The sequence below is a fragment of the Puma concolor genome, chromosome D3, assembly GCF_028749965.1.
Source record: "Puma concolor isolate L17-30 chromosome D3, mPumCon1.1.hap2, whole genome shotgun sequence".
Lineage (NCBI taxonomy): Eukaryota > Metazoa > Chordata > Mammalia > Carnivora > Felidae > Puma > Puma concolor.
The window spans coordinates 80,634,914-80,655,216 of record NC_141678.1 but is presented as its reverse complement, the minus strand read 5'-3'; the positions used below and the strand labels follow the sequence as shown (position 1 = coordinate 80,655,216).

The following is a 20,303-nucleotide window of genomic DNA, read 5'->3' as shown; positions in this document are numbered from 1 at the left end:
ATGGGGCACAGGGAACAGTGTGAGAGAGGGGGCGCCAGGAGCTGACCTTTCACTGCACTGGCATCATGTGCAGGAGCCCTGGATGGGCGGCCAAAGTCATCTGACCTCACAGCCAGCGCCTGGGGACATTAGAAGGAGGCTTACAAATGACTCAGTTGCAAGTCTGCTTGTGAGGAAGCAGGAAGAAAAGTCATTGTTCCAGGATCCCAAAGGTAATTAGTGGTTGGAAAGAGACAAGAACCCCACTTTGCAGATGCCAGGAAGAAGAGGATGTACGGGGAGCGGGAGGGAAGGCCCAGAAGGACCCCGTATTCCCTGCGAACCGCTGGCCTTGACCCTAGAGGAGTGGGGGCTGGACTCTGATATCCTTGGGTCCCTTCCCAGGCAAGGGGTTGCAGCTCGAACGGGAGAAAAATCAACCTGTGGGATTTCGGTTTTTACATCTGTTTAGGGGCGCCTGGGTGGCTCAGTCAGTTAAGCATCCGGCTTTTGATTTCAGCTCAGGTTCGTGAATTCAAGCCCTGCATCGGGCTCCACGTTGACTGTGTAGCACCTGCTTGGGATCCCTTCTCTCCCTCCTTCTCTGCCCCTCCCACACTCTCTGTCTCTCAAAACAAATAAACTTTATTTAAAAAAATAAATACATCTGTTTAATCCTCTATAAGGAAACCAGCGTGACAGCAAGAAGTTGTGGGGTTGTGACAGCAGAAGGGGATGTGCCTGAGATCCGAACCCCAGTGTGGAGGCAGTGACTCTTCTACATAGAGGTTGTGGGTTAAAAGGTGGGCAGTGGGAGGGCTCTGCCTGGTGCAGGATAAGACGAAGGGGTCATTGTCTGCAGAGAATTTAAAACCGTCAGCAAAGCCATCTGAAAGTTGGTCTGTTTTTCACTATAACCTTGCACTGGCAAATCTTTTTTTAAAATTTTTTTTTTCAACGTTTTTTTTTTATTTATTTTTGGGACACAGAGAGACAGAGCATGAACGGGGGAGGGGCAGAGAGAGAGGGAGACACAGAATCGGAAACAGGCTCCAGGCTCCGAGCCATCAGCCCAGAGCCTGACGCGGGGCTCGAACTCATGGACCGCGAGATCGTGACCTGGCTGAAGTCGGACGCTTAACCGACTGCGCCACCCAGGCGCCCCATGGCAAATCTTAAGTAACGTTACCGATCCAACATTCTGCCCTGAATAATCTTTCCTTGGTCCAAGTTCTAGACAACTGTGCTTACTGTTGAGTTTAGCACTATGTCCTTAAGCCTAAATTAGCACATTCTTATTCTTTATCCTTTTAAAAAACGCTGTATTCCACTTGGAAGTTCACTTGCCACGCTTTTGTTGCCAAATAGCCTTTGAGAAGGAAACAATGGGAGCCTTGAAGACCCAGACAAGAAGTTGATACAAAAATATTTGCAAACTGGCAGAATCCACCTTGAACAGGGCACACAACACTTTAAAATGATTCCTTGAGGTCAGTGCTAACAGACTGTGGAGAGGACAATTACTTCTGCAAAGCAACAACAACAACAAAGTGAGGACATAGATAAAAGAATCAAATCTAGGGAAGAAACGTTAGGAGACATGACCAAAGGTTCCAGTCTTAGATTGCCTGATGAAATTCAAAGGGCAGTGTTTGAAGCCCGAATCACTTTCTCTAGGAACTGGACAAGAACACAACGGCTCAGACAAGTCCCTATTTGCCGTCTTTTGGATACTTTCTCTGGTTTTTGCACGTGTAAAACTTGAGACCCAAATACAATAGAAATTTGTGATACATTTGCCGGCGATGGGCGTTTGGTGAAAGTTTGTCCACGGTGAAGACACTTGAGAGCTGCTAGAACTGGTCCTGAAGAAACAAAGAAACAAAGATGTGAACTGTATTGCCCTTTCTGGAATTTGCTGTGACATGGGATGGGTATGTGCCAAATTTATCTTTATGTTTAAGGCTTTCCTTCTCGACTTAGATGCCTCTTGTTATAGGGAAAACTTCAGCGTATGTCAGCTACACTTCAATTTTTAAAAGGAGAGAAAACTTTAGCAATTAAAAGGAGCAAAACATATTCCCCGATGAACTATGTGACACATTGGCAAATCTGGCTATGTGCCTATCGAAGGGGACAATTCAGGATCGATTTTGATGAAATCATTGTCAAATGTGTAGACATGTCTCAAAGACAAAAACTGTAATGTTCTATTTGTTACCGACATGTAGGCAAAAGATCTCCCTTTCCTTAAAAAAAAAAAAAAAAAAAAAAAAAGACGTCTTTACTCCCCTCCCCTTTTTTGGTAATGTACTATTATTTATTTACTTATTATTCATTAATTTATTTAACTTCCTTGATTATGTATGTGAAGTGCAATAAAAGAAAAATTTCATTCCCTGCCGAATTTCTTTAAATTCGTGATATTATTCAACTTACTGTGTGAATGGTACGGGAGTTGTCAAAAAGAATCCACTCTAGGTTTGAAATACGGGAGGCCCGGTGCTGGAGCAGGCATAGCATTCTGGGAGTTTCTGTCCTGTAAAGGTAACACTCACTCTTTCAGAGGGAGTAACAATATATGGTTTTGTAATAACAAGGAGAAAACAACAATATATAATTTTGTAACAACAGCACCAGCACAGATACTTAACATTTTTCCAGTGACTTGATCACACAGCAGATATTTGCACCTGCTTCTCTTCTGCCCAAAGGGAGAGTTGCCCGAATCCTGTTGGATACGGGCATTGGATGATTCTGGGGGGAAATGTCAGCTTCTACTCACGTTCTCTTGTGTTAACCGAAGGCCAGCCCGAGGTAGGACAGGGAGGGAAATCTTTAGCCCTGCAGCCTTCCTTCTGTTCTCTTCTCCCTCAGGGATTAAATCCTCTGCCTCCCATGCTCCCCCTGGCTCCTTCTCAAACCCTACCCACCTGAGGCTGTGTGATACGTGCAGAAAGCAAAGGTCTTGCTTCCTGTAAACATAGCACTTAGCACAGGGTCTGCCCTGTAGGCATTAAGGTTAAGGACTCTAGGGATGGATGGTCTAGTGACAGAATTTTAGGCATCAGCCAACAGTGGAGTTGGGAGGAATTTTCGGGGGCAACCTGTTGCCTCTTTTTTTTTTTTTTTATTTTTTTTTTCAACGTTTTTTATTTATTTTGGGGACAGAGAGAGACAGAGCATGAACGGGGGAGGGGCAGAGAGAGAGGGAGACACAGAATCGGAAACAGGCTCCAGGCTCCGAGCCATCAGCCCAGAGCCTGACGCGGGGCTCGAACTCACGGACCGCGAGATCGTGACCTGGCTGAAGTCGGACGCTTAACCGACTGCGCCACCCAGGCGCCCCAACCGTTGCCTCTTTTGAAACACCTACCCTGCAGTTGGTAGGTGGCTTAAAGGACTTCACAACTGGTAGATGGCTCTGACCTTCCCATGGGGCGCCCACGTTAAACTCTAATGAGACTTTTCAGCTCAGCGCCCACTCTCAAGCAGCCGCATTGGGAAGGATTGTGAGGCTTTGTCCCTGCCCCATGAGAACAAAGGCTGAGATTGATTAACAGCTCCTTCTGCAGAAGAGGGAGCCCAGAATGCTGGCTAAGGGAGTTCCACACTGGCCACCCCTGTTTTGGCTTCCCGGCTGTCAAAGCCAGGCATCTATCCCACATCCTAAGGCCACCCTTTCCTTACGCGTTTGACAAAGGAGTAGAATAAAATCAGGATATTTTGGCAAACGCAAGTATACATTTGGCTTGCTTGAATTCACATCATGTTTTCCTTGAGCCAAGGTCATAATTTGAGAGGTGGGGGGGCCAGGCCAAATTTTACAGAGATACTTGGCAACTTTGACAATTGGCAAAGAGGCAAGACATTGGTAAACGCTGTTTTAAAAATATTGCCAAATGCCAAGCGTTTCGTATTTCATCTCTGATGTTTGTTGATGGATGTTTGCTGCCATTTTTCAGGAACTCCAGTAGCTGGTACCCAACGATTACAAACCTCCACCTGCTACCGAGGACGCCTTTGCAAGTGCACCGTGCCTCCAGCAGCCTGGAGAGACGGAAGAGCAGAGGTGCCCTGGGGGGTGATCTCAGGGACCCCAGAAGATCCCTGCCTTCCAAAACATTTGCACCACCTTCTCGGTGGTGAATAAATGAGGAAAACTCCTGTCTAGGGAGAGAGAGAGCAGTTCACGAACGTCTGTTGACTTAAAGTTGCTGGTAATCAATTTTTTCCCTGAGGTGAAGTTTTGACGGAGGACAAAAAGGCAGAAAGACGGGGGACTGTAACTCTGATGGGCGAGGAAAGAAAGGCATATGGGAGAAGAAAGGGAAGGCACCCTATATCCGATTCGTCTGTTGCACAATGTCCCAGGGACAGCTCAGAATGTGCAGCTGCTGCTGAGGCACCTGTGCCGATTGTCTGGGGGAGGTCAGCACACCTGGCTTTGACTTTTTGGGTCCGTGCTTAGGTCCGTTCAGCGGGCAAACTGGGAGACAGCAGGGAGCCCCGCCCTTGCCTCCCCACTGTCATAACCCAATAATCAGCACCGACGCTGGCCAGGTAGAGTGGAACTTGCTCTAGATGCGCCTATGGTAAAAATCTGTGCCAAGGTATTCCGCAGCTTTGCTTCGGTGATTCATCCGTAATCATTACATCAACCTCTTGTGTTTCTAGGGCCCCTCTGCTCCTAAGTTCTGAGAAGAGCAGCAGGAAGAGAAGGAGAAAGTTATTTATTGAGGACGCGCTATATGCCAGCCCCTTTGCTAGAAAGTTCCAGGTGTTATTTCCAAACCTTATCACGATACCACAAGGAAAGAACTATTCTTGCCAACTCACAGTGGGGGAAATTGAGGATGAGGAGGATGTCATGAAGCTGGTATTCAAAGGACGCTTTGTCACTTCGAAAAAGCAAAGTCTTACATGAAAAGATACTCCACATCTCTCATCATCAGGGAAATGCAAATCAAAACCACAATGAGGTACCACCTCCCACCTGTCAGAAGGGCTAACATGAACAACTCAGGCAACAACAGATGTTGGTGAGGATGCGGAGAAAGAGGGTCTCTTTTGCATTGTTGGTGGGAATGCAAGCTGGGGCAGCCACTCTGGAAGACGGTATGGAGGTTCCTCGAAAAACTAAAAATAGAACTACCCTAGGACCCAGCAATTGTACTACTAGGTACTTATCCAAAGGATAAAAAAATGCTGATTCAAAGGGGCGCATGTACCCCAATGTTTATAGCAGCGTTATCAACAATAGTCAAATTACGGAAAGAGCCCAAATACCCATTGACTGATGAGTGGATAAAGAAGATGTGGGGTGTGTGTGTGTGTGTGTGTGTGTGTGTGTGTGTGTAATGAAATATTACTTGGTGATGAAAAATAATGAAATCTTGCCATTTGCAACAGTGTGGATGGAAGTAGAAGGTATTATGCTAAGTGAAATAAGTCAGTTGGAGAAAGATAAACATATGATTTCACTCACATGTGGAATTTTAAGAAAAAGAACAAATGAACATAAGGGAAGGGAAGGAAAAATAAGATAAAAAACAGAGAGGGAGGCAAACCATAAGAGACTCTTAAATCCAGAGAACAAACTGAGGGTTGCTATAGGAGGAGGTGGGTGGGGGGAATGGGTTAAATGGGTGACGGGCATTAAGGAGGGCACTTGTTGGGATGAGCCCTGGGTGTTGAATGTAAGTGATGAATCACTGATTCATTATATATATATATATATATATATATATATATATATATATGGAAGAAAAGTCTTCCATGGCTAATGCAAAGGGGAGGCCCCTTTCAAGGTACATGGTGGTGGCATCAGAGAGCTCTTCTCAGAGCTTTACTACTCTTTATTTAGTCCCCTTTGTTTTTACCTGATGCCCAGCAGAACTGCCAGTGTTAAAATACTTACAATGATCTTTATGGGAGAAGTCCGTTCAGGTCCTTTATCTTGTCCAACTAGAAATGCACTCAACCCTGTCCGTCAATCCATCCCATCACTTAGAGTGTCCTAGAAGGTTGTTAACAGGCCCAGAGCGTCCCTTCAGTCCAGCAAGGGACAGATGGCATCCACTGACGAGATGCTGGCAAAGCCTTCTCTGTCCACCCCACCCCTCCATGCCAGGCACCAAGCTAACCTGGCTGGGAGTTGCCTCCTGTATTAAGCCCCTGGGCCCTGAGAACCTCCTTTGACTTATTTCCATCTGACCTTGTGGTTTGCTTGTGTGTGGATCCTGAGCCCTTCCAGGGCCGGGAGGTAGAAGGAACCTGCTCACAGGTGAGACTATTAATGAGGGAAGCAGCCAGAATTCTGCCTAATCTGAAGGTTACGTCAAACGTTAAGGATGAGTAAAATCCTCTTCTAAGTTTGTCCCAGGTCGCAGGTAGTCCTGCTTGAGATCCTCTCATTCATTCTGGAATTGCTCCCATAACCGCCGATACTGAACACGAGGTCAAGGCTCAACCTTCAGTAGAGCTCCATCTAGCGGAATTGTTTTCCATTACAAGCTTTATGGTGCCAGGGGAGTCCCTTTTGCGTAAGGAGTCTGACATTTGCTTCTTATTTTAGGCTCTGTGTCAATGGGATGATTGGGCATTTCCTCAGTCCAAATAAGCCGAGTTCACATATCGTGGAGGTAAGCAGGGTGTATGTTAATCGAGCAAGGCTAGTTCAAAGCCTACCAACTTGAGTTCCATTTCCTCTTGACTAGGAGGGGGCAGAGTGGATCTCTTACACTGGGATGGAGTCCCTGGCTGCTGGAAAGTGGTGGGGAAGGAGAAGAGAGGACAACGCAAATGTCCTGGAAATTTCCGTGTAAGATCAGGCATGGGCAGATTAAATCAATGTTGTCCTCACGAAAACAGGCAGACCAGCTGGCATCCCAGGCTTCAGAAGCTGGCTCCCAGCCCTGGAGAGAGGAAGATCCCCGTCTGCCCCCCACCCCTCCAGTGGCTGACATTGTACGAGGTTCTGCATGTTCAATTTCTTTCTACATCACCTGTTGCCCAATGTGCTCTGAACACAAATGATTTTAGTCCCCTCTTGCCCCTCTCCTTTAAAGGCAGCCTGCTATAATTTTATAGGGTTAGAATTTCAGGGAATTAAAAACTGCCCAGATAAACTCCCACCACCCAGCCACCCTAGACCTTCTGGGAGGAATAGTCTATTCGTGTCCTGGGGCTGCCTTAATGAAGTACCACAAACCGATGACTTAAAGCAACAGAAATGTATCCTCTCCCGGTCCTGGAGGCTGAAAGTCCAGGATCCAGGTGTCAGCAGGGCGATCCTCTCTCTGAAGGTGCGAGGGAAGGCTCTGTGCCTCCCTTCCAGCTTCTGGTGTTTCCGGCCATCCCTGGCCTTCCTTAGCTTGTAGGCAAGACACGTGAGCCTCTCCCTCCAGCATTACATGGTGTCCTCCTACCCTGTCCTCCCTGAGTGTGCCGGGGTCCTCACCTGCTACTCTGTGTGTGTTTCTTCTCTCTTCTTATAAAGACACCAGTCAATTGGATTAGGGGCTCAGCCTCCTTCGGAGTCAACTCCCATCTTGATTCGATCTTGCAAAGATGCTACTTCCTGAGAAGGTCACATTCACAGGTACTGGCGGTTAGGACTTTGACATATCTTTCTGGGGACACATTCAACCCATGAGAAATAGGAAGGGACAACAGCAGGCGGAAACCACAAGACCAACACTGGCTTCAAGGGTGGGGAGGGAGCACGGAGGCAGGGAGTCCTCAGAGCGGCTGGGGGTTGTTTTCTCGAGTTCCCACGTTCCCACGCATCCAGACCTGTTACCGGAGGCTATGAATGCAACACCAGACAAGACCCTGACATCACATACTGTTAATTTGATAAGATTAGAAATCTATTTCATAAAAAGTTTTCATGTTTAGTCATTTTTGACAGAGGGAGAGAGAGAGAGAGAGAGTGTACAGGCAGGGGAAGGGCAGAGAGAGAGGGAGACAGAGGATCTGAAGCGGGCTCTGTGCCGACAGCAGAGAGTCCGATGTGGGGCTCCAACTCACAAGCCGGGAGATCATGACCTGAGCCGAAGTCGGATGCTTAACCGATTGAGACACCCAGTCACCCTGGAAATATATTTTAAACATGTGCCATTTCCTTGAAAAGGCAGTAAGGGCCCATTATTTATTTGGAACATCTTCTATTTACATTTGTCATTAACTTACTGCCCTGTATTTTTGGTGGATGGATAGGAAAGAAATATGACCCATTTAACATTATTTGTGCATTTCCACTGAAATAGAGTCAAGCAGAAATATACAGAAAGTTTCAGTCTTTTATCTAGGATTCTCTCTTATTTACATTATGCATTTAAAAAAAATTTTTTAATGTTTATTTTTGAGAGAGAACGAGTGGGGGAGGGGCAGAGAGGAAAGGAAACACAGAATCCCAAACAGGCTCCAGGCTCTGAGCTGTCAGCACAGAGCCTGACGTGGGCCTGGAACTCAAGGACCGTGAGATCATGAGTCATGACCCGAGCCGAAGTCGGATGCTTAACCCCTGAGCCACCCAGGCACCCCCTATATTATCTATTTGATACATAATTCAATAGATCCTACTGCACCAAAGCATAGAACATTCTTATTCCTTACAATTTTTACAATCCTGTTGGCTTGTTACTGGTAATGCATGCGTGTTTGCAACACATAAGTGCTGTCATCCCTCCTTTCAAACAGACATAACAACAATGCCTGTCACTTACTGACTGCTTCTGTGTGCCAGGCACTGTGCTAATTGATTTCTTTTTTTTTTTTTAATTTTTTTTTAATGTTTATTTATTTTTGAGAGACAGAGCATGAGTGGGGAAGGAGCAGAGAGAGAGAGACACAGACTCCGAAGCAGGCTCCAGGCTCTGAGCTGTCAGCACAGAGCCCGACGCGGGGCTTGAACTCACAAACCACAAGATCATGCCCTGAGCCGAAGTCGGCGCTTAACCGACGGAGCCACCCACCCAGGCGCCCCTGTGCTAATTGATTTCTATGCATCATTTTATTTAATTCTTAAAATAGGCTTATGCTGTATCATTTCCACTTTACAGGTGAGAAAGCTGAGACTGGACAGCAGAGTGTCTTGTCCCAAATCACCTTGCTCTTTAGTGGTGAAGCTGGAATTCAGTTTCGAGTTTCTGAAAGCTTATATTGGACTGCCTTCATATAATATCTTCCACAGCCATCCTGACAGATTTCCCTTGACCCATCTAGTTCCTTTTCCTCACCCCAACCTTTGCCTCACAAGAAGACCAGCTCACGTTTAGGTATAGAGACAAATACCTAATGGTCCAGACCCGTTTCAACGTTACCACATGTTGTTTTTGGCCACTAGGTGGAAATACGCCTATTTTCTCTCCTCCAAAAGATCTTGAGCTTTTTAACAAACACATTTTCGAATTCATTTCCCCTCTTTGGGCCCCCCAAGCCCAAATGCCTATAGAGCCATAACCACATTAATAGTGAGTTAAAACACACAGAACTGAGCCAATGGACTACCCTGTTCATTACTTTATTAAAAGTGGGGGATAAAAGTCCCCCAGTGATCCCAGATGGTGGTCGAATCAACAAGCTACTTATATACGATAGACACTCTCGGCTTGGAAACTACATGAATGTGTGCTTTTGATCCATAAAGAGCTACCTCAGTGGGCCAATCATAATAAAAGTTATGTATCTAAAGTAGGTGAAGACGTGATGAGCAACTTTAAAATGGCCTTGGCAGCTTTTATAAAATCACATCTAATCGTTGTGGGCTATGTTTCTGGAGTAGATGGTGGAGGGAGCGTAGAGTCTCTGTGAGCGTGGGCTTGACCTTACTGGACAATGTGCCAGGCGCTGCGTAAAGTATGGTGTGCACAGCGCTGAGCCGGACGCGATCCCTGGCTCCCATCACGCCTCGCCCTGGTAGTTACAACAGAGACAGATGAGATCTGCCTGGGAGTCATGTATGTGGATGTGTGTGTGTGTGTGTGTGTGTGTGTATGAGTGGATGTCTGTGCTTGTGTGTATACAGCTGATCTTCATCACTCATAGATTTCATATTTGTGAACTCACCTACTCACTAAAATTTACTTATAACCCCCAAATTGACACTTGTGCTTTTGTGGTCAGTTGCTGAGATGTGCAGAGCGGTCAAAACTTTGAACCACTTGATGTGACGCGTTCCCAGCTGAGGGTGAATGAGGCAATGCTGTATCTCCTTGTTTTAGCCACCACGCTGCAAACATGTGTCCTTTTCACCATCTATTTAGTGTCGTGTTTCTCGCATTTTGTGCTTTTTGTTGATTTCACCATTTAGAATGCCCCTACACACAAAGCTAAAGCGCTGCCTGGTGAGGCAGGAAGGCTGGGGCGTGCCTCCGGGGGAAAATACTTGTGCCGGAAAAGCCTCCTTTGGGCCTGAGTTATAATGCTACTGTTGGGACTTCAATGTAATTAATTAACAATCTATGTTAAATAAGGTGTCTTTAAAAAGAAACACACACAGGGGCGCTTGGGTGGCTCAGTCGGTTAAACATCCGACTCTTGGTTTTGGCTCAGGTCGTGAGCTTGCAGTTTGTGGGATCGAGCCCCACATCAGGATCTGTGCTGACAGCATGGAGCCCGCTTGGGATTCTCTCTCTGCTCCTCCCCCTGCTCGTGCTTGCTCTCTCTCCCTCAAAATAAACTGACTTTAAAAAAAAGAAAGAAACACACATAAAGCCAATTCATGTACTGACCAGTTGATGAAAGAAACGTGATCAAAACTGGAAGAAAACTAACCGTGTATTGTCCCTTGGAGCAGCGGGTCCTAATTCACCGATTCAGTGCTCGTGGTGACCTTATGGATCATAACCACTGTGAATAAGGGTTGGCTGTATATTTTATACACACACACTGAGTATTAAGAGAATTCCACATGATCCCAATGAGGGGTGGTGTCTCTAAAAATCAGTACAGCTGCCCAGCAAGCTTTCAGATGCGTCCTATGCACAGAGATGGGAGGAGGAACGTGGATTCAGGTAACTACACTATGTGAAAAGAAAAGTTATTAGATTAAAAGTTATTAGATTTAGAGAGGACTTCCGATTTACGGATCAAATAGTCTAACCTTTGCATCTTTCATTTAAGGCAGGAAGGTAGAGAGAAGAAAAGGGAAGGGAGGGAAACCCAGGAGTGTCCCACACATGAACGAGGGGATAGAAGGGATGGGAAGGGCCAACGTCTGATCCCATGAGGGACTGAGAAGGAGCAAGACTAATCACGTCATGATAGCCTCCGGAGATGACAATCGCAGATGTCAAATTTTTCTTATCATTTTTCTGTTATTTTTAATCCTCTCCCCTGACTTTTCCTGCCCTTGTCAGCACTAAATTGCCTTGGATGATTTCAAAAATATTCCTCACCTGATTTAGAGTTGGACGGGAGCAAGAAAGATGTCCAGAGGGGCCCTCCCTGCAATGCCTGAGTGAGAGAAGGAAGCCTGGCACGGAGCAGATGGGGCGGCTAGAAGAGCAGCCGGTCAATACGGGGACCCGCTGAAAATAGAAACAAGGGGTTGTCCCCAGCCCAGAGAAATTGTTCTAAGACAGTGCCTACAGGCAAACGGTCCTTGGGTGACTTCCCTATGGCCATCCATCCAAGAGGAACCTGGCCCTTTCAAGAACCACGTCAGGAAGTTTCAGAGACTACAGCGATTGGGGCTTGTGAAAAATGCGTGGTCAACTCAGAGGGCTTTGTTGATCTACCTGAGCCACGGAACCAGGAAGACGACTCACGGCCTGAGGGAGCGGGTAGTGGAAATGCCTGGAAGGACTACAGCGCTACTCAGAACTAGTCAATAACGCTTTTGTTTCCGTATCACAGAAAATGATCTTGCTGCTGGGAAGTGGAGAATAAAAATAAGCCCAGAGATGCGCAACCCAGAGAGGAAGGAGCCGACAGCCTCGCTGTCCTGAGAGCACGACAGCAACAGCCAGCAGGCCTCCGAGCTCAGAAGAACAAGTTCCAGGGGACTGGGGGCCTTTGCAGGGGCGGACTGAAGAGCCAGATCCACGAGAGAGAAGTGACAACTCTCAGTGACAAACCTGATGTCATGACTTAAGAGAAAGGAGGAAAGTGGAATGTGAGATGGAGACAGCTGAATGTTCCTTCCTGGCCTAAGATTGCAATCTGCCGTTACCGTTTCAGCCCTGAACGTGAACGCTAACAATCGGGGGTGACAGACTCACCATATTTCCCCGTTTTATGGGATCACTATTATACCAGCCAATCACGGGCAATCCAGAGAGCTCACGTATGTGGATTCTGGCAAAGGCTCTCATGGCTGCAGAGAGGCTGGCGAAGCGTGAATTGGAAACCATCACATCACAACGACCGTAGCCCGGAAGTTCACCTGACCAAGGGCACAGGCCGGCCGGTGGCAAAGCTCCCACCCAATTTCAAAATGCAGGAAAAGTGGTGGGATGCCGGCTTTTTTTGAGCGAGAAGTTGCTAGCTCACTACATTGCTACTACGGCGTTTGATGCCGGGAATACAAAGATGTGTTCTTTCCTTGAGTGAGCTCGTGTCTCAAAAAATGAAAGCCAGTCATTCCACTAAGTTGTCACTCAAAAACTTCCAAAACGTGGAAAGAAGGTTCACCCGGTACAGGTAAGACAGCCTCCAGCATTTATGCTGGTTAGGCTCCACGCGAGCCTGCTTCAGCCATACAGAAATCGTTAGGTTCGCACAAGGTGTGACGTAGCTCAATTCTCTCAGACCAAACGTGCACACCTCTCCCCTATGAGGACTTTATGAATTAACTCTGGGCTGTGGCTGCTTACATTTAAATTATTTGGTGACAGATGGTGACTACACTGAGTAGTGAATAGGATCGTTGAATCGTTATGTTGTACACCTGAAACTAAGACAGTATGTTCATTACATGTCAACTTAAAAACTGAAATTGTTAGGGGCACCAGACTGGCTCAGTTGGCCGACCGTCCAACTTCAGCTCAGGTCACGATCAGGTTCGTGAGTTCGAGTCCCAGATCAGGCTTGCGGCTGTCCGCTTCCCTCTCTGTCCCCCCTCCGCTCACACTCTCTCTCAAAAATGAATAAATGTTTATTTAAAACATAAATATTCAAATTATTTACAATTAAAGAAAATTTAAAAATCGTTTGCTCGGTGGAACTAGCCACATTTCAAGTGCTCCATAGCCATAGGTGGCTGGGGGCTACCATATTGGACAGCACGGATTCAGAACATTTTCCATCATCTCAGAAAGTTCTGTAGGGACAGTTCTAATCTAGAAGGTTGTGCCTCCACCTTTGAAAGCACTGCTGATTTTTCACAGGTACCCTAGCTACGTTTACCTCCTGCTTGATCCTTTAGAACTGAAATCCTGTGGATGTCCTACAGACCGTCTCTGCCTCTTGGCCCCGTCAGAAGTTGGAGCCTATGTTAACATTTGTCAGCACAAAGCAGAACATCATGCTTCATTTCTTAAGTGGTGACTTCTCTGACGTTTTTGCCAATTTTATATTTTATGCATCACATTTCCTTTCCTAAGTCGTAGTGATGAATGGAAAACTGTCAGAGTTTGGAGACAAATGTAGGAAAACTAAAGAGAACAGTAAGAGAGACGCATTAGCTGGAGGAGTGGGTGCTGACTGGGCTGACTTCAGCAGGCTGGCCATTAGCAGACCTGGATCTGGGTTTGGTTACTAATGAGGGTGTCATTCGTGATCAAGGGGTTGTGACAGCAAGCGTTACAAGTAGTCATTACACCAGAGCTGACTTGACACGCCTTAATCGCCACAGCCGATATGATTGATTTCAAAGTCTTCATAGCTTGATATTCAAATAAATTGGGACTTTATGGAGCCACACCCACTTATGGTCTCAGTCTAGACTGGAAAATCCACGGTCCTGGCAGAGATTTTTTTCCTGTTTCCACCTATGCCCAAGGACCTCTAGTAAAACATCACAGACTAGAAATCACCTTCCCCAAGTAATTTTCAGGAGCGTGAACCCTGCTCTCCTAAAAGTCTCAGGACTTTTTTTTTTTTTTTAACATTTTATTTATTTTGAGAGAGAGTGGGAGAGGGAGGAGCTGAGAGAGAGGGACAGAGAGCATCCTAACCAGGCTCCACACTCAGCCCGATGAGGGACTGGATCCCGTGACTGTGAGATCGTGACCTGAACTGAAATCAAGAGTTGGACGCTTAACGGACTGAGCCACCCAGGCGCCCCTCCTAAGACAGAACTTTTGACTGTTTTGGTTGGTCAAACAGAGGTGCTGTTACTGCCCAGGTAATTCCCAGAGGAGCCTCACTGAGGCTGTTTCTGGGAGATTTTTTCCTCAAAGAGGGGACTCTGTTTTGCTCAGACACCTAGAATCACCCTGAAAGATCACAGGAGAATATTCCTGGCACAGGTTTGACATCACAGCACGTGCTAGCCTGGGCTAACTGAGAGTAACGTGTAACAACACATCATTTTGGCAGGAAGGTGCTAGCATGCTTTATGCATTTAAATTAATATCCAGAAACGTGACTGGTGTGGTAATGAACAGATTTTGGCGGAAGCAGTTGTGGGGCCCTTGACAATTACAGTTGAGAAAATAATACTGAGATGGCTGGAGCATAAATTATGAAGTAACCTTCTAACTTGACATTTTCGGAATTTCATAGTTGCCAGCATACCAAAAGGGAAGACAGACTGCTCTCGTAGTCAAGCTCGTCTCTCACTATATTGAGAGGCCAAAGTCACGGCAGAAAGTTGGTATGTACTGGATGCAGGAGACATAAGCAAGCAGATGTGGGTGCTGGTTGATCTCTGCAGTAAAGGCAAATTCGTCAGACCAAAGTTTCCGGTGTTTTATGAGGTATGAGATGGGGGGGGGGGGGGGAGGGCGGGGGTTCCTGAGTGTTTCAGTTGGTTAAGTGTCCACTTCAACTCAGGTCATGATCTCGTGGTTGGTTGGTTCAAAACCCCCAACCAAGGGGGCCTGGAGCCTGCTTTGGATTTTGTCTCCCCCTCTCTCTCTCTGCCCCTCCCCAGCTCGCACTCTTGTCTCTCTATATTAAAAATGAACAGGGACGCCTGGGTGGCTGAGTCGGTTGGGCGTCGACTTCGGCTCAGGTCACGATCTCGCGGTCCGTGGGTTCGAGCCCCACGTTGGGCTCTGGGCTGGCGGCTCAGAGCCTGGAGCCTGTTTCAGATTCTGTGTCTCCCTCTCTCTCTGCCCCTCCCCCGCTCATGCTCTGTCTCTCTCTGTCTCAAAAATAAATAAATGTTAAAAAAAAATTAAAAAAAATAAAAATGAATAAACGTTAACAAAAAAAAAGATAGGAGGGGGTTAAAGACATGGGATCAATCACTCATTCATGCATTCATTCATTCAATTATTTATTCAATTGTTTATTTGTTTGTGGGAGAATGAAACTGCCCCCCTCCCCCCCCCCCCCCCCCCCCCCGTTAAAGCCTTCCTTCCTCTGCCCTTCCCCTGTGGAGAGAGAGTCTTGGCAAGACAGATGAGCTAGGCAGACATATTAAATAGGATAATACACATTAGTGGTCAATGTGAGAGCCCTGGTGAGAAGGGCTTGTCTTGTTCACGTCCTGCTCTGAGGAACCCATAAGTTTTGTGACTTGTGCTGAGGAGGGCAGGAGGAGGGACCTAGCTCTGCCTTCCTGGATGGTGCAGGATGAATGTTCCTCATGATCCTGTAGATTACTGCCAGGATGGAGCCAGGATCCTGGGGAAGGGGTGGGGAAGGAAGGAAGGAAGGAAGGAAGGAAGGAAGGAAGGGAGGGAGGGAGGGAAAGCAGAGATCCTCTTAGGAGCACATGGAAGAAAGCTCTGAATGGGGTGGGGGGGACACTGAGGAAGAAGTAAGGCAATGTCTGGCCCCATCTTCTGGAAGCATGTGTGTTTCTGATCAGCTAGAAATAAGAATGTTTTCTTTCTGGTAATGGACCAATCAGCTGGCCCTCAGACCCTGGGGGAGGGAAGCTAGAGGCTAATCAAGAACTTGTTCATCCATAGGTCCTTGGAGGCCCTTTGTGAAGAGCCTTAGAAATTTCACAATGGGATCATCTCCAACAGCTGCTTCTAAGGATTGTCTATTGGAAAGGAAGGACTCATGAGTGAACAAATGGACACAGACAGCTAGGAGAGAAAGAAGCAAAGAGTCACTAGTATATGCCAGGCATCTGTGGACAACACTAGGTTCCCTCAAGAAGATTCCATGAACAGGTGTTTTACAGCTAGGTTCTAAAAATATCTTAGTAAATTGGCTTGCTAAGGTAGGCAGAATAATGGCCCCCAAAGATGCCCATGTCCTAACTCCTGCAACCTATGAATATGATCCTTCTCATGGCAAAACTGACTATGCAGATGTAATTAAGTTAAAGATCTGGAGATGGGGAGATCATCCTAGATCATCCAAGTGGGCTCAGCGTAATCACAAAGGTCCTTAGAAGTGAGAGAGGGAAGCAGGAGACTCAGAGTTAGGGCAGATGGGGCAACAAAAGCAGAGATAGGAGGAAAGGCCACGAGCCAAGGAACCTGGACAGCCTCTAGAAACTGAAAAAGGGAAAGAAACAGATTCTTCCCAGCTCTCCAGAAGGAACGGTCAACACCTTGATTTTAGCCCCGTGACCCGTTTCAGATTTCTGATCTCCAGAACTGGAAGATAACACATTTGTGTTTTTCTGAACCGAGTTTGTGGTCGTTTGTTACAGCAGAAATGAGACACTGATACGCTTGCCTTTAACCAGACGACCTAAAGTTTTGATGAGAAAAGTAAAAAGGATTGATTCCTTTCATGTACATTAGAAATATGAAATTAAAAAAAATTTTTTTTAACATCTGTTCATTTTTGAGAGTGAGAGACACAGAGCATAAGCAGGGGAGGGGCAGAGAGAGAGGGAGACATAGAATCCGAAGCAGGCTCCAGGCTCCGAGCCGTCAGCCCAGAGCCCGATGCGGGTCTCGAACTCACGGACTGCGAGATCGTGACCTGAGCTGAAGTCGGACGCTTAACCGACTGAGCCACCCAGGCGCCCCAGAAATATGAAATATTATCTTAGGAAGGCAAAACAAAGCACGATTAACCCATAGGCTGTAGGTTTCCCCCCAATAAGCGGGATTCTTACCTGTTAATGCCCTGTTTTTGCAGCCTGACAGTATGCAGCAGGAGCCCTGCCCAGACACTAGCCAAGGCAATGCCCCACATGGACGACCTGGACCTCATCCCTCCTTCCTGCTGTGCCCGCATTCAGCTGCACTGTGCCCAGACTCACCCTGCTGGTGGGTCTCCAATGAGCCCTGCCTCTCCCCAGGGAGCCCTTCTTAGGAGGCCATCATCAGAGCTCCTCTTAGGAAGAACTGGTCGGCAGACTTTCAGTAGTCCAGATGACAGAGGCTCACCCAGCCAAGGATGAGTTATTTAAGCATTGGTTTCACTTATCTTTTTTAAACATGTTTTTTAAAGGTTATTTATTTTGAGAGAGAGAAAGCCTGTGCACACGCAGGGGAGAGGCAGAGAGAGAGAGAGAGAGAGAAAGAGATTCCCAAGCAGGCTCCAGGCTGTCAGCACAGAGCCCGACGTGGGGCTCCATCCCACGAACCAGGAGATCATGACCTGAGCTGAGATCAAGAGTCAGACGCTTAACTGACTGAGTCACCCAGGCGCCCCTAAGCATTGGTTTTGGACCTGCGAGGCCCCAAGCTTTATGGAGGCACTGCAGAAACCCGCCAGTTCCAGGGGTTCTGGAGGAGAGCTCCATGACTAGGGCTTCAAATGTTCCCGAGTGACAGGAGCATGTGATTGAGAAATCAGCTGTGTCTTACATCCCGCTGCGAGCTCGTGTGAAGGGGATGAAGATATTTTCCCATCCCCCTTCAAGGCAGGCCCGCAGCCTCGCCTCAGGGTCCTGGGGGGGCTGGGTTTCTCTAACCTTGCTGAAACTTTAATTTTCAAAAGTCTGGGCCACAGAGCTCAATTGTCCCCTGACGAAAGGGTCTGCATTTGTCACAAATGACCATGCACTTGACGCTTCAAATGACACACATTTCCCCAAAGAAAACAAAACACTAATTTGAAGAGATACCTGCACCCCCATGTTTAGTGCAGCAGTATTTACAACAGCCAAGATATGGAAGCAGCCCAGTGTTTCCCAACAGACAGATAGATAAGGAAGATGTGTGTGTATACACACACACACACACACACACACACACACACACACACACACCCTCACACACAATGGAATCTTACTCAGCCATCAAAAAAAATGAGATCTTGCCATTTGCGACCACATGGATGGACCTGGAAGATTTTATGGTAAGTGAAATAAGTCAGACTGGGAAAGACAAATACCATATGATCTCATTATATGTGGAACCCCAAAACAGAAAAAACCCCAATGAATAAACAAACAAAAAGCAGAATGATACTTATAAATACAGGGAACAAGCTGATGATTACCAGAGAAAAGGAGAGGGGGGCACGAGTGGAGGGGAAAGTTACAGGCTTCCTTCCAGTTATGGAATGAATAAGTCATGGGAATGAAAGGCACAGCAATAAGGAATATAGTCAATTCCTTGTCAATTCCTGTGTCTCCCTCTCTCTCTGCCCCTCCCCCACTCACGCTCTGCCTCTCTCTCTCTCAAAAATAAATAAACATTAAAAAAAAAGGAATCTAGTCAATGGTATTGAGGTAGTGTTGGACAATGACAAGTGGGCCGGTGACCAGAGAAGTCACTATGTTGTATACCCGGAACTAATGTAACATTGTATGCCAGCTATAGGCAAATAGAAAAGAAAAGAAAAGAAAAGAAAAGAAAAGAAAAGAAAAGAAAAGAAAAGAAAAGAAAAGGAAAGAAAAGGAAAGGAAAGAAAAGGAAAAGAAAAGGAAAAGAAAAGAAAAGAAAAGAAAAGAAAAGAAAAGAAAAGAAAAGAAAAGAAAAATGACACAAACTGATTTCGCAGTTCTGGGGGTCAGAAATCTGAAATGGGTCTCACTGGGCTAAAACCAAGGTGTGGACCCGGCAGTGTTTCTTTTGCAGCCTCCAGGAGAATGTTTCCTCCCCTTTTCCTGGTCCGGAGGCTGCCCGAGTGCCCTTGTTCATACCACTCCTGAATCTGTTTCCATCAATCGCCTTCTCTTCTGTAGTCCAATCTCCATTTGCCCAGCCTACCAAGAGGCCAAGGGGGCTGAGAAAGTGAGGAGTGGTCTGGCCCCTGAGACAAGGGTTAGATCTTGCAGGCCTGACTGGGTGGGTTTCTCTGCCCCCGACTTCCTTTGCAGCACCCCGCTGGTGGCAGGACTTCTGATAGGGTGACCAGACAACCAAACCCAAAGCTGTGAGGCTAAAGATCTCCGTGTCCAAGTTTTGCTCAGGAAGAACATGGCCGTCCACCTTCCGACAGGCCCCAGCAGCTGGCACAGTTAGCTGGGGCCGGACCACTGGATCATTCAGGATGGCCTAAAAACCAAAGGCCTTTCCCCACATTTTCTGGACAGACTCATAGCATCCTAGGCAAGCAGGGGGCACCCCACAACCTGACTGATAGTGCATTTCTTGGTATTCTTGTCAAGTGGAGGCACAGACTATGTTTAATTGGATTTGGATAAAAAATATGGTAAAGGGACATATTTTGCTTCTGAATGTTGTGGATCCCACAGCACACCTGTTTGGAGATGAGGCATAATTGGCTTATGTTTTTTTAATTAAAAAAAAAAAATTTATTCTTGAGAGACAGAGAGAGACAAAGCACATGGGGGAGGGAGACAGAGGGAGCAGAGAGCGAGAGGGAGACACAGAATCCAAAGCAGGTTCCAGGCTCTGAGCTGTCAGCACAGAGCCCAACGTGGGGCTCGAACCCACAAACTGTGAGATCACGACCTGAGCTGAAGTCGGATGCTTCACCGACTGAGCCACCCAGGCGCCTGGCTTAATTGGCTTCTAAAGTAAATACGCTTTCCCATCACGTTGTGACTATCTGCTCCAAGAGTCCTGCTTTTTACAAAGTGAATTTTCTTATCTCCAAGGCTTTAGGTGTCTTTCTCTTCTACTTTACTGGAGGGGGGGAGCCCCCCAAAACAACATGCAGCCAAGCCTCCAGTGGCTCTCAAGAGGGCCAGATCAGGGCTCCCAGGCACCTGTAATAAGAACTCTTTGCCCTTCCCCCCAACTTGAATGTCCCTTCGGAGAAAAGAGCACAGTGTGCCTTCGGGGTCAGGTATGAGGATTACGCGGATAGTTGGTTCTCCAACCTGATCAACCTTGGACTCCATAGACGGTGTCCATTCAGCGGCTGGTCAGGAT

At 46.8% G+C, this 20,303-nt stretch overlaps 1 long non-coding RNA gene across 2 annotated transcripts; it reads right to left on the bottom strand.

Annotated features, from left to right (window-relative positions):
* Nucleotides 1-1,530: 1,530 nt before the first annotated feature.
* On the bottom strand, nucleotides 1,531-7,814 carry LOC147575667 (uncharacterized). 2 transcript variants are annotated; one of them, XR_015242613.1, is made up of 3 exons: nucleotides 7,442-7,814; nucleotides 2,419-2,518; nucleotides 1,531-1,844 (listed from the first exon to the last, which is right to left on the bottom strand). It is a non-coding gene; the product is annotated as an uncharacterized LOC147575667 (long non-coding RNA). The 2 variants fall into 2 exon arrangements; XR_015242612.1 differs by lacking the exon at nucleotides 7,442-7,814 and adding an exon at nucleotides 3,332-5,713 and having other exon boundaries at nucleotides 2,419-3,086.
* Between the last annotated feature and the right edge of the window lie 12,489 nt (nucleotides 7,815-20,303).